The following is a 12,700-nucleotide window of genomic DNA, read 5'->3' on the forward strand; positions in this document are numbered from 1 at the left end:
GTCACCTCCCAAAGGCCCTGCCTCCTGATACCATCATACTAGGGGTTAAGTTTCAACATGTGAATTCTGGGGAGGCATAAACACTCAGGCCACAGCAAACCCCAAACGGGAAACTGCCCAAATGCCCCTCAGTGGGTGAGTGGACAGACTGTGGGACGTCCACTCCATGATGTGTCACTGAGCAGCACCAAGGACCGAGGGGCCTCTGACACAGACGCAGATGGAGCTCAGGGGAGCCGGAGGACGAGGGGTACACGGTGTGATTGTGTTTCCGTGTCCTATTAATGCAACTAGCCTGAGGTGACAGAGGCAGGTCAGGGGTCACCCCAGACGGGGTGGGGCGGGAGATGACAACTTGGAGCAAACAGGGTTTTCTTATTGTGATTGTGGTGATGGCGTCACAGGCACAACCTTATGTCAAACTTCAAACGTGTGCAGTTTATTGCAGGTTAGCCCTTCCTCACTGAAGCTGTTTGAAATCCTATGTGCTCAGAAATAACCCCCAGACGCAGGGAACATGCACCTTCCGTCTCTGCATCTCACTGTACGTCAAATCGCCCTCGGGGATAGACACGGAGCCAGAGAGAGAGCATTGTGTGCGGCCGGGAGGAGGGAGCGGGCGACCCCATCGCGTGGTATGAAGCCGCCTCTCCTGGAAACCCCGCCTCCTGCCCCATGGGGCCAAGGCCCGGAGCCCGACCGAGGCTGCGGTGACCGTGGCCTGATGTGGCCGAGGTTCCGGGACCGTGCACGAGTTCCGGGCGGTGCTCTCGTTTCAGACCACACACATCCTCTCATCCCACTCTGTGTCTACTCCTTCTTGGTTGAATCCTTTGCCGGCAGGCCGAGAAGAGAAGGCCACGTCTGGGCCCTCAGGGAGGTGACAAAGGGCCCGGAGATGTGTGCAGCTCCAGAACCCAAGACCAGGACTCCAGAGCAGGGGTTTCAGGATCCTTGGGGCTGGGGCCTCTGCAGCCTCGGGGACGTGCTCTTGGGGTGAAGTTTGTGAGGTGGGATATTTCTGGCTCCTCCTGAGCCATCAGAGGTTCCCCCCATCCCAATGTGGGCGCTTCAGAGGCGGTGAGCAATGGGCCAGGGTCCTGATGGAAGCCATGGGCAGTACCCATGAGGTGCCGAGGGCCCACCTACGGGGCCAGTGGGTTTCCTCTTCCTGCGACAGTCGGGGAAGGCCTGAGGGTGGCGCTGCCATGAGGGGCTGGCGGGAGGCTCACCTCCCCGGAGACCTTCCCTCTGGCCCTGAGTGTCCATCTCAGCAGGCTGACCTTGCCTCCAGGCTCCAGACACTCCTGCAAGCCAAAATCGGATGAACAAGTGCCCACCCTCACTGCTGGGGCGCCCGGGGTCCGACCGCTCTGTGCAGGTCTGAGATCCAGACCCCGCTTGTCCCCCAGGGCCACATCCCCGGGGGCAAGGTGCTGACCTCAGAGAGCCTAGGTTTCCCCTCTGCAGAATGGGGGTATGGGTCAGCCCCGGGCAGCTGGGACTGCAGGCTCTCCAACACGTGAGGGGCATGCGAGAGCCCAGAGCAGCATCGGGTCCTGGTGCTCGGCGAGGGGCTCTCTGTCTGAGAGGCACCCTGTGTTGGTGTCTGGGGATCGCCGTAAGAGACTGTCATGAACCGTGGCATTAAAGCTGCAGAAATCTCCTCTCCCAGCTCTGGAGGCTGGAAGTCTGAAGTCAAGGCGTGGCAGGACCCCGCTCCCTCCAACCTCTCTCGGGGTGGGGGCTCCTTCCCGCCTCTCCCAGCTTCTGGTGACGCCGGCGCTCCCGGGTGTCCCTTGGTGGTGGCTGCATCAGCCCATTCTGTGCCTCTGTCGCCACGGCCTGCTCCCTGTGTGTCTGTCTTCTCCCTTCTCTTCTCTTCCAAGGACGCTGCCATCGGGTTCAGGGCCCACCTGGATCATCCGGGCTGATCTCCTTCAGGTTCCTGAACTTAATCACATCGGCAAAGACCCTCCGCTTATGGGGTTCAGCATGTGGACATGTCTTTTGGGGGCCACCTTTCAGTCCACCGCACAGCCCAGGCTGGGGCAGTTCACGGATCCTTTCCGAGGCCCCTGCGTGGTGACCGTCCCTCTCCTGACCCTTGAAGGCAGCACCAGCGTCCAGGCTGATCGCCCTCCTTTGCCGGGTCATCAGCGGAGACCTGGCCCCGTTCCTCGCTCACAGAGCCTCGTTGTGGCCTTGGAGACGGCCGTCCCCGGGAAGCTCCTTTGTCTGATGCACGGATTCCTTTGTTGTGATTTCCTCGCAGCCTTATCGAGCGGCCAGCCCAGCCGCCTGGTGGGTGACCCCCCTGCACTGCCAGGACTGGCGTCTTCTCTCGCGCATTCCTCCTCAGCTGGAGTGCACACGGTCATGTTGGTGTTCAGCACCTCCGCTGGGGCAGGGATGAAGCTCACGCTGAGTGCCCGGAGCCCACACTGGCCTGCAGGGGGCCTGGTGATGTCGGAAGCTGCGGGTTCCTTATCCCTATGGGTCTTCAGCGGGGTCTGGATCTGGCTGAGGGCCCCAGACGGGACGCACAGGATGCAAACAGAGGTCCCGGGCAGCAGCATTGAGGAGAAAAGGTCAACCTGAAAATCCCACCAGTCACACGTGGAAATGCTGGAGAAATAACCACAGACATTGCTGAGAGCTGAGCTGTGCTCACCGGGAGAAAAAGGGAATAATAAACAGAGAGGGTATCCCAGGCTGCTGTCACAGAACACCACCGACCGGGGGCTTATAACCACACACACTCGCTCCTCACAGTTCTGGAGGCTGCCAGTCCCAGACCCGGGTGCCGCATGGCTGCGTTCTGGCGAGATCCCCCCTCTGGGCTGCAGATGGCCGTCCTCCACGGTGTCCTCACGTGGCAGGAGGGTGAGGGAGCTCTCTGGTCTCTTGCATGAGGGCACCAGTCCCATTCATGAGGCCCCCTCATGACCTTGTCACCTCCTGAAGCCCCCCCACCTCCTAATTCCGTCACCTTGGGGGTGAGCTTCCAACGTGTGGATTTGGGGGGATGCAGACACTCAGACCACGGCAGAGGGCACACAGCACCAAGTGGAGTACTGGTGTCTGCATCCACCACATCTTAGGGGGCTGGAGCGGGGTGGGGGCTCCCCGTCTCTGACTCGGGGGTTTGGGGTGTTGACTGATGCGAGGAGACAGGGCCTTGGGTCCAGGTGAGGCAGGATTGGAGCTGGGGCCCCCAAGAGGCTGCGTCATCAGCGGCGGGGAGACTAGAAGAAGTCCACACATGGGAATCCTCTGCCTGCTGGCCTTGCACAGGCTGGGGCGTGACCTATACTCCTGCAGGGTCTAGAAATCCTCTAGCTGAGAAATGTGTATAAGCCCTGGGCTGGCGATACTCCAGGCCCTCAGAGATGTGCTGTCACAGCTTCTCTGAAGGGATAACCCGCGACCCGGGGTCCTGCTGGAGCCCAGCTTACAGGGGAACAACCCACCGAGAGTGAGGGAGAGTGTCGAATGTGAGTCCAAGAATTTGAGCTGACACAACGACCAGTGAAAAAGATTGTGAAGGGAGCGCATTGAAGATTATGGAAAACACAAAAGAAGGAGTCAAAACTCTAAGGAAAAAATAAGATGGCAGGGGGAAGGAGGGGTGAAGCTTACAGACCTGAAAAGGAGGACCTTGGAAATTACAAGGTACGTGGATGAGTCCAACGGCAAAGTGGGCGTAGCTAATAAGATAATCAGTGGATCGGAAGATGAAGATGGGAAAGATTACCCTGAATGCCCCACAGAGAGGGTGAGGGGCCTGGGGACGGATGACAGAGGCTGACACAGGGCCACCCAACTACAGCCAGTGGGCCACGTCTGCCCGCCACCTGCCTGTAAACCACGCTTTACTGAAACATGGCCGGCTGGTTGCATGTCATCTATGATGGATTTCACACGAAAGCCAGAGCTGAGTAGCTGTACTGAGACCCTCTGGCCCACAAAGCTTAAAATGTTTCTGACGTCTGCTCTAAAAAACGTTCGAGAAGGAAGAGAGAGAAAGAAACGAGGGAGAGGCCGTATGTGAAGAGCTATGGGGGAGAATTTTGCAGAATTGATGAAAGATATGAAACTTTAGATTCAAGAAACACAGCAAATCCCATTAATATGAGTAAACAGGATAAACATGAGCAAATTCCCACCAGAGCTCGGCAAGGCGAAGCTGCAGGACCCCACGTGGCGAGAGATCTTGGTGACGGAGAGGAGGCTGACGGGTCAGAGGAACGGCGAGTGGACGGACAGCTGACCAAAGGCCGAGAGACCGTGGAACAGCCCCTGCAAAGAGCAGAGAGGAGCAGGCGCCGGCCGAGAGCTCTGCTGACACCACTCAGCACAGAGGGAGACGGGAAGACCCTGCAGACACCCCAACCCTGAGGGGATTCCCCTCCCTGTCTCCTCCTGGAAGAAGAGAGAAGGAACTGGGCCGAGAAGGAAGATACACATGACGATCACAAAGATAATAAAAAACGTTATTCAAAGACATGAAAGAAGATCTAAATGCATGGAGAACTATGATGGTCGTGGATGGGAAGACCTGATATGACAGAGATGGCACTTCTCCTAAAATTAACCTATAATTCAATGCAATTGCCATCAAAGCCCCACAGGGGTTTCTTGGATCCAGACAAATCAACCCCAAAATATATCTGGATGAATGAAGGGCCAAGATGGGCCACACCAATTTCAAGAAGGAACAATGGGGGAGGGGCCCTCCACCAGGTGTCAAGATTTACCGTCAAGCTGAAGTCATTACAACCCTGGGGACAGACACGTAAAAGAGGGAGGCGGAAGGACAGCTAGAGAGAGGTCCCCACAGGCCTGGCTCACGGCCTGCGGGGTGCAAGGGCCCTGCTTGCGTGGGCCGGTGCCCACAAGTTCAGGAATTTGGTGAGCTGCCTGTTAAGCAGCCACTACGAAAAATTAAATTCTGTAGCCTTACAGTTGGTGCTGAAGTGAAAGCAGCTCAGTTTAATGAATGTAATTGGCACGAGGGCGAGAAACGGTTGAGCAGAGGGTCACGTCCGAGACAATGACAACGCACTGGGTGGCTGGGCGCGGCTCCGCCACCCGGGTCAGCTCCGGATGCACGCGCTGGGCAAAGGTCAGCAGAGCAGGCCCTGGAGAACCGACAGGCCATGTGGGGTTTACGACAGCGTATCACGTATTTTATTACTATTTGTAAACCATGTGCCTCGTGTCGTTATCTGAGAATAATTTATAATAAGCTGCTTTACGCCTATGCGCGCAGACTCTCGGACGTCACCGGTGCCTCACGCACAGGGTGGAGACAGCAGCTTGCAACGGATGTGCGAAGTATGCTGCGATCTGTGTAGATTTTAAAACCCCTGAAGCCACGTGATTTGTGCCCATGTTTGGTCCCAGGGGAGGGTCTCCTGTTAGCACCATTACTCTCTGTGCTTTTCAGCATGTTTGAAATATCTCGTAATTCGAAAGCTGGTTTTAAACAGAGGCAGGTCTTAGCTCCCAGGTTCCCCCTCCCGATGGGACATCCCTGCTCCTCACCTTACAGGCTCCCTTCCGTCAAGGCAGTGATGTCCCGTGGACTCAGGTGGCCCCGCAGCCTGGAGCTCAGGGCAGACGCTTGCTTGGGGCTGTTGAGGAGTGTGGAGCCGGGGAGGGGCACCGGCCCAGCCGTCTGTGCTGGGTGGCAGTGCGGGGCCGGGCCAGCATCTGTGGGGACCCAGGTCAGCCCCTGCCTCCAGGCCCTCCCCCCACGTTCCCGGGCCGATCTGGGCTGGGGAGGCAGAGCGCCAGCTTGGCGGCACAGGCACAGCCGAGAATCGATCCGATTGTAATTGGGGCTTGGAAGAGGTTTAATATTTAACTGGATTAAATATTTAAACAGGACGAGTTGACGGGAGAGCAGCAGCAGATGGGGGCAGGTCCCACTCACGCAGGAGGGAGAGATCAGACACCCCGACCAGCCCTCCAGGTATACAGCAGGCGCTCAACGGTTCCCTTCAGGAGGATGGTGTGGTCCCAACCATCAGGGCTGCTCCGAGACATTTCCTGTTGTCCGCTGGCTGGGTGCACCGATGACCTCTCCAGCCCCCTCCTTGGGCCAACCGTGTACTAAGCAGGGCTGTGAGGTCATGAGGCCCTGCCTCCACCAGGAAGCTTGCCTGGACTGGGCCAGCTCCCCATCACACACACTGTCACCCTCCCGCACGTCCCCCTGCACCTTGTCATTTGTAAGGATCTGTGTGAGGCTGTGTGGTTCCGGGGGATGAACGGTACAGGGCAGCCAGCTGCACTGCTGTCCTGAAAGGGCCAGTCAGTGTCTTGCATGCTGGTGCTTGATGCCTGTCCTTGACTGAGGGGGTCCTTGCCTCGGCCAGAGCTCCCAGCAGAAACCGGGGTGACCTGGCCAGGGGACAAGAGGCTGCTGGGAAGGTCCAGCCCCCAACACCTCCTGGGACCCAGCTCTCTCTGGGCCCCTCATGGCCCACCGGTGTCTGGGACACTGCACATGACAGAGTGGGGCAATGCAGGGGGATGCAGGGGGGCACCCTCGTGTGCAGTGTTGTCCTGCCTGGGGGGCGGGTGGCTGGAGGGACAGTCACGGGAAGCAGAGTGAGGACGCGGGTAGGTAAGTCTCCCGGGCTGCAGACGGTCCCAAACAACAGAGATTCGTCTCTTGCAGCCTGGAGGCCAGAGCCGAGACCGAGGCGTGGCAGGGCCCCTCCTTCCTGCCTCCTGCAGCTCTTGGGGCTCCGGCTGTCCTCCGCTTGTGGCCACATCACCGCAGTCGCTGCCTCCATCATCACATGGCCGTCTCCCTGTGTGTCTGTGTCTCTTTCCTCTTCTTGGAAGGGTGCAGTCACCTTGGATTGGGGCCACCCCAATGACCTCACCCTAAGTTGATCCTCTGCAAAACCCTGTTTCCAAATAAGGTCCCATTGACAGGTACTAGGATTAGGACCCGGACGCATCCTTTGGGGGGCACAAGTCAACGCACTACCTGAGGTCCCTTCCCCCCAGGCGGGGGGCCGAGGGGTGGGCTCCGGGACGCGGGGAGCAGGACCCGGTTCTCACGCCCACTCTACTGCTGACAGCTTGTGGCCCCAGGCCCCTCCTGTGGTCAGCGGTTCCTGATTCACATCCATGGATGGAGCTGAGACGGCAGAGCGGGGTCTGGGCACGGGCCTGTGCCGGGGGAGCCAAGACCGTGCGTAGATGGTCAGGGACGCCGTCTGTGACCACCTGCCCTGAGGCTCAGAGCCACTGGCTTCCTCGTTTCCTGCTGTCTGCATTGTTCTTCCTTCCAAACCGTGGAGTGTTTGGTCTCCCCCCCCGACAACACACACACACAGGAAAGCACTGTGTGGGGGGAGGCTGTTCTAGAATTTCCAGGCTGCAGCATCGTCTTCCCTTCTTCCAGACTCCCCAGAGGGTGTCCCTGAGCTGAGCACCAGGAGGGATGGGACAGCCAGGCGGGGCTGGGGTGAGCTCCCCGCCCTCCAGTCTCCTGGCCCGCTGTCCCCACCACGGCTGGCAGGAGGCGGCTGTCCAGTCACAGGGCTCAGGTCCCCATGGGCTCTCAGCAAAGCCTCTGGTCTCACAGGGCCTCCATCTGCTCCTCGTGGGCCAGCAAGACCCATGGCCTGGGCGTTCTCCATATCTTGGGTGTCCTCTGGGGCCCTCGACAGCCGTGGGCCCGCCTGGTGGCTGTAGGCATCCCGGCTGGTGTGCAGCAGGCAGCCAGGCAGCCTCCCTGTGCCAGGGCGTGAGGGGGGAGCGACACCTGGTGTCCCATGTCCCCGTCCCCTGACAGCCCACATCAGGGCCCTGTGACCCTGGGGGGCGGTCTCCCGCACACAGCACCTCACGTGGCCGGGCGGAGCCGGGTCTGCAGAATGTCAGCTAGTGCGGGAGGAAGTGAGCAGAGCGAGCGGCTGCCTGTGATGTTTTGCAGACCCCGGGAACCGGGGAGACAGAGCCCACACCCCAGGCCGGGACACCGGCTGCGTTCCAGGTGGACCCAGGGCTTCCTGAGGCCTCCAGGTCTGGGGCTGGACCCCAGGGTGTGACCACGGCTGGGAGAGAAAGGGGGCAGGGAAGGAGGGGCTGAGATGGAGCCTGAACCCTCTCGGGGGGGACACGAGGGAGTGGACCACCCTGCCACCCGCCCTGAGACCCGTGCCAACTCGGCTCAGCCCTCTCTGGCCACTTGGGCATGGACATGGGCTCTGAGGCTAGAGGACTGGCCGCTCCGCCTCCTGGTCCCTCTGAGCCTCCATCCCCTCGCTGTAAATTGGGTTCGATAATCATACTTGCTGCAGGGGTGGTCACAGGACCATAAAGCACACGGGCCGAGTGCTCAGGCCGGGGCCCTGATCATCCTCTGTGGAGGACAGACGTACAGGCAGAGGGAAGCGCGATGGAGCCCGGGAGGAGTGGAGGCCTGGCCCCTGGGGGTCTTCTGCAGTCCCCCTCACCTCCTGGCCGCTGGGGAGGTATCTACAAGGCCAGAAAAGGCTGTGATCCCAATTTCTCGAGGCTGCAGCCTCAGCACAGAAGACTCCTGCTCACTCCCTTCTCCTGACCCGGCTCTCTGCACCCCAAGCTGTGTGCCTCTTACAGAACGTCTGCTTTCATTCTGGGGTCTGACCTCCTCTGCTTTGCCAGCCCCGGCCCCGGGATCTTGCTTGAGTCTCCTCAGAGGCTGCAGGGGGAGGGTGGCATGAGGTGGCTGGAGTCGGATGGGCCACTGTGTCCCCCAGGGTTGGGCAGTGGAGGAAGGAGGCCAGGAGAGGCTGCCCCAGGCCTGGTGGGGGTGGGCTGGTGGGCTAGGCCCCTCCCACCTTAAGGCTGGCCCCTCCTGTCCTGGAGCAAGCATGGTGGGCAGCAAAATGGCCAGGTCTGGGGATGGGTCCTATCCCAGTGGGACCCCATCCAGCCAGTGGCCAAGATGGGGCAAGGCCGAGGCAGCTGGGGGCTCTAGGTTCTGCCAGGAGACCCACTGAGGTCGGTGGGGAAACTGAGGCAGGACCCCTCAGATGGAACCAATATGGTGAGTGGGGCAGGCAGGATGTAGCCTAAATGGCAAACAGGTCCCATGGGGCCAGACCACGACCCCCCAGGAAATGGCCTGGCTGTTTGTTCTGTCCAGTCTGCTGGGCACATAGGGGCCACCCAGCCAGTACTGAATGAATGAATGAATGAATGAATGCTGGCTCTCTTGGGAAGCCCAGTGGGGGATGCATTTAGACAACCAGGTGAGGGTCCAGTAGGACCACCTGGCTGGGTTAATACCCAAAGCCAAGGCTCCCTGGGGGGCAGCTGTCCCGGGCTACTGTGACGGGACAGGAGAGACGTGTGGGGGGCCTCGGGATCTGGGAGGTATTGCATGGGGGCCTCTGCTCTGCTGGACGGGGCTGGCCTCCACTGTTCTGCCAGGATGGACACAGGTCTGAGGGCACGAGGTGACTGAGACTGCGTCCAGTGTGTTGTTGGACATTCTGGCTTTTGTAAGCAGGCCACCTCCCACCTGAGTGGAAGGACCAGCTTGGCCAGGCCAGAGCGGCTGGCCCGAGTCCCTGACCATCAAGCCCTGGCCTGGCTCTGTGCCCCGGGGCAGCCTGACTGGCAGCCACATCCCGCTCTGGGCCACGTCACTGAGGCGTGGCCGTCAGTGCTTGGGGCTTCTCGGGATCCCTGGACACGAGGGGCATCGGATACAAATGGGAGGATGTCCTCCGGGCAGGCTGCAGTGTGGGCCTCCCTGGGCAGACCCCTGGTCCCGGTGGGTGGACAGAGCTCCAGGTGGGCACAATGACGTTCAGCTGGCCCTGCAGAGGAGCTGAGAGGGTCCGTTAGCAACGGCACAGCTCACGGCGAGCACTTGGAATGTGCCAGAAGGTGCTAACCTGTGTGGCCGACATACGGAGGCACATGGATGTGGTGGCCCTGCACCTGTGTGCCGGCCCATGGGCCCACTGCCCACCCCACATGGCCATCCCACTGGCCTCCATGCCACATCTCCCTCGCCCACCTGCCGCCCAGCTCCCTGCACCAGCTTGTAGTCCCATCCCGGTATCAGACCTCTGCCTGAGACAAATGGACTGTTTGACCAGACCGACAAGCTGCTCTCAGAATCAAGCAGGGGCTCAGAGGCGTGGACGGTGCTGACCTCTGCCTGGCGGCAGCTCCTCTGTGAGCCCTTGTCCCCTTGGGTGAGGGGTCCCAGGCTGACTGAGGGGTATGCTTCCACCGGGTTCCTGGGCTCTGCCTTGTGTGTTGGGGGTGTAGGATGGTGGGCTGGGGGCTCTGGTTTTATTCTAACCTGATGGGAAGAGGCTACTGGAGAAGTGAGGGGTCTTTCCAACCACCTCAGGGTAGACTCGTGGGGGTGGGCATGGAGGTCAGAGGCTGAAATACTTCAGGTGCAAGATGAGGGGTCATGCTGGGGCTGGGGGTCGAGGGGCAGCAGCAGGGGACCCCCACTCTGCTGTGCGCACCTCACACCCGGGTCTGGTAAGGAGAGGCTGGGGGAGGCCATGCAGTTTGGTGTGGAATTCGGGGTCCCTGGTACCGGTCAGGGCCCTGAGGCCGGTGGGCTGTCCCCATGGGGAGGGGGCCAGCACAGGGGTCTCTGCGTGCACAGCTCAGACAGGCCCCTTGCCCAGGGCTCAGACCCAGAGGCAGGGACTACAGTTCTTCCGGGGTCCGTCCAGGCTGTTGGGGTCCCAGAAGCTTCCCTGAAGCAGGGGCTCCTGCTTGAGCCAATCCAGACCATGGCTCTTGTCACAGTCCAGAGACTGCCCGGGTTCCGAGGAGGTGCTGGGCAGCCTGCCGCTGGTCTGCCTCGGTGTCGGGATTGGGATCCACACTGAGGTCCCCAGAGCCGGGGGGAGGGAGCATTGCCAGGCGTGGCAGGGGAGCAGGCTATAAAGGGCTGGCTGTCGGCCACGCCCCGAGTTCTCTAGCCGCCCCCCCCCCCCCCCCCCCCCCCCCCCCCCCGCCATCCATCTTCCATGAGGTTCTGCCCAGTGTCGAGTTAGCGGGACACGAGCTGGTGGGTGTCCAGGACTCTGCGGGGGTGTCAGTGGGGGCCCTGGCCTCTGTGGCCAAGAGGGGGCAAGACAACTGGGGTGACAGACAACTTGGGGGTCGGAGGTCATTGGGAGTGACCTGGGAATGGAGACCCCCAACCACAGCTCTGAAGGGGAGAGGGGAGGAGGCACCAAGGTTGTGGGAGGAGGATGCGGAAGGGCCTGAGAAGGAGCCCCCAGCCAAGACCCTCCCCCGTGCCCACCAGAAGGACCCCAGACCACCTGCCTGCCTGCCAACCCCACCCCCGTGCCCTGGCACCAGGGACAGTGCCGGGTGACATCTTTCCCCTCTGGCCCCCAGGCAGCCTCCGTCCTGCACCTAAGGGTCTCGGGGGACCCTGCCAGCCTTCTGCTCCTGCTGGTGAAGGAACCCCCCATGCCCTGGGGGCACCTGGTCCCCCCAGCCACACAGGCCCGGGCAGGTGAGAAAGAAGACAATGAAGGTGGCCACCACTGTGTTTGCCTGTCAGAGAGTTTGTCAGAGCTGCCAGGCTTGTGTCCCAGGACCCTCTGCCTACGTGGTCACATAAACAAGCTGTGCCTCTGGCCCCTGGGCAGACTGTTCCATGCTCCACAGAGGCAGCGCTGGCCTCTGAGGTGGACGCGAGCCCGCTGGACAGCCGAGGGCTGGGACAGGGCTGGCCCTTCCCGGGGTGCAAGCAGGGCTGTGTTAGGCTCGGTGAGGAGCCTGGTGGAAAGTGGGGGGTTGACAGGAGAACTCGGGCTTCTCAGGGGCCAGATAGAGGCCCCTGGGCTCCAGAGCCTCGGAGCCAGCCCCCCTAACTCTCGATCGTTCCACAGCCACGTAACGAGCACCCGGGCCAGTCGGTGTCCCCCGTCCTCTGGGAATTCATCCCGAGGATGAAGCAGGATAATGGCAAGTCAACATGTTAGCGTGGCCAGAGCCTGGGGCAGGGGCTTGGCAAGCGGCAGTCATGCAGCAGCCCCCATGGAGTCAGTGGGCAGCAGAGGGAGGGGAAACTGAGGCACAGGGAGGCTGAGGGGCCTCTCTGTCTTAGGCTGTTTTCCAGAAGCTGATTCCGAGGAGAGTGTTCAGGTGAAGGCTTCCCAGGAAAATCCTCTGCCAGGAGCAGACGGGAAGGGAAGGAGCCCAGGCCCGGGTGCAAAGGCCTGAGGGGACGCCAGGAGTACTGCTGTCGCCTGGTGGGGGGATGGAGCTGGGGTATTTACACCCCACCTCATGAGTGGCTGGTTAAGGGCTCCCCCTGTGTGTGTGGTAGCCCCCTTGACATCCAGAGCGTCGCCAGGAGGGGACAAGGTGGGCCAGGGAAAGGCCACGGGGCACCATCCTACCAGCGGGGGTTGTGCGTCTGGCCCTCGGCCTCTGTGGGGTGGGCGCACGGGGGCGTCAAGGACCCTTTGATTCTGTCCTCACTCTCCTCCTCCCCAAGTGGGCACTGGGCGTCTGCTCGGCACAGCACACGCAGCCTGATCCCAAAATAAAATATTTGGTTTCCAGGCCCGATGGCCTTGAAATGACGACCTTGAACTGACAACCTTGAACTGCGCCTCTGTTTCCAGCAAACAGTCACAGTTGGGCCTCTCAGAGCCCTGAGCTCAGATGACCAGCGTCCACT

Source organism: Equus asinus, chromosome 14, assembly GCF_041296235.1.
Source record: "Equus asinus isolate D_3611 breed Donkey chromosome 14, EquAss-T2T_v2, whole genome shotgun sequence".
NCBI classification, from domain to species: domain Eukaryota; kingdom Metazoa; phylum Chordata; class Mammalia; order Perissodactyla; family Equidae; genus Equus; species Equus asinus.